Source organism: Scylla paramamosain, chromosome 11, assembly GCF_035594125.1.
Source record: "Scylla paramamosain isolate STU-SP2022 chromosome 11, ASM3559412v1, whole genome shotgun sequence".
In the NCBI taxonomy this organism is placed as follows: Eukaryota; Metazoa; Arthropoda; class Malacostraca; order Decapoda; family Portunidae; genus Scylla; species Scylla paramamosain.
This window is the reverse complement of record NC_087161.1, coordinates 17,580,789-17,582,550: the sequence shown is the minus strand read 5'-3', so window position 1 is coordinate 17,582,550 and position 1,762 is coordinate 17,580,789.

The window sequence follows — 1,762 nt, the reverse complement described above, 5'->3', positions numbered from 1 at the left end:
CCAGTTAACAAGTATATCATCATGTGTGGTTTGTTACGATATATCTAGATGGTTTAGGTAAGTTTTCTCAAACGTCTCAGTATCTTATCTACTCTCAATAAGTTCTGGTAAGTCAGTGGTGGACTGTCAGCGATTTTAGTTAAGCATCCTGATTCACGTACTATTCTTCATACCACATGAATAACTCTTATAACAGTATGTGCGATTTGTCACGGTATATCTGTATGATTTAGCTCTGTATTCTCAAACGTCTCGGCGTCTTATCTACTTTCAACATATTCTAGTAAAAGTTTTCAGGGAAGAGTGTTTTCACTGATTCTAGCAGAGGGTCCTGTGGCTCGTGTAAGTACTATTTTACACGCCTCTTGAATAACTCGCCTATCAGTATGTGTGTGTGTGTGTGTGTGTGTGTGTGTTACGATACAACACGAGTTTATGGCGATATTATTGAACTACGTATTTTTTAAGCTTTTTTTTCCGTCATAAGGACTATTTTCAAAGGCCATATAAATTATTAATCTGGGTTCTCGTTTTTTTTTATTTATTTATTTATTTATTTATTTATTTATTTTCATTTATTGATGTTGTGGGATGCTTGTTCAGATATCACTATAGCCATGAAAACATTCTTGAAAACCCGTAGAAACTTCCACTACAGCTTCTTGAAAGAACATGACAATGCGCCCAAATTAAACGTGAAATATACACCCCTCGCATGTGTGATTCCCCTCAGTATATTGAAATTGTTGTGATATAATTTATTGTGATATAATTTTCTTTTGTCATGTACAGTAAGTGCATGACAACAAAGTCAACTGGATCCCTAGATATTTTTCATTCCCCCCTCTCACTTTTTTTTTTTTAATGCTCACGTACTTAAGATAAGACAACACGTATTGATTACATTATGCAACACGATTTTTGTCTTTGATAAGCGAGTGTTATTTTCCAGCCCTTTTCATTGTAAAACAATAGAAAGTGTCTATTATTCCTGTCAGCCTTTGCTTTTGTGGCTTTTTGAATGATTTTTTGCCCCAAAACAGCTAAATTTCACTATTTCTCCAGACGCTGTCACAGAGAACTTCTTTGCTCTCTTGTCTTGATGAATCGACCACATATGTAGCAGAATGCATCTAGAGAATGATTGCCATTTCACCTCTTGTAACAGGTCTTCTCAGTAAGCAATAGCATAACTGATTGATGGTCTGCAAGTTCCTACTTTTATATTGTCAAGCAATACTCTAGAATATTCTTAGTCTTTCTAGAATGTGTTCCAGAATATTCTCAATCATTCTAGAATATTCTTGAACCTACTTTGGAATATTCTGATTCTAGAAAATTCTTGTAGATTCTAGAAAATTTTTGATACTTCTACATATTTCTACTGTATTCTATAAAGTTCTAGAATATTCTGGAAATGTTTACATTAAATAAAATGTTCTAAATGTTCTAGAAACTTCTAAAAGCATCTGGTAGAACATTCTGTAAGATTTGAGATTCCTTAAATGTAAGCAAATTCTTCTAAATATGAGAAATTTCTTGATAGATCTGGTCAGTTCAAGAATGATCTTATTAAAATAAAATAAAAAAATATTTAGAACACTTAATATTCTTTTTCATTGTTTTAACTTATTTGGAACATTTCAAAAGCAATTAGATAAGTAACTGAGATTTTGCAAAGGTCTTTACCTGACATGAAAACCATTAATAACCCATACTGTAATGAAATGAGACAAAACTGTAAATTCACTGTTCTATCCAC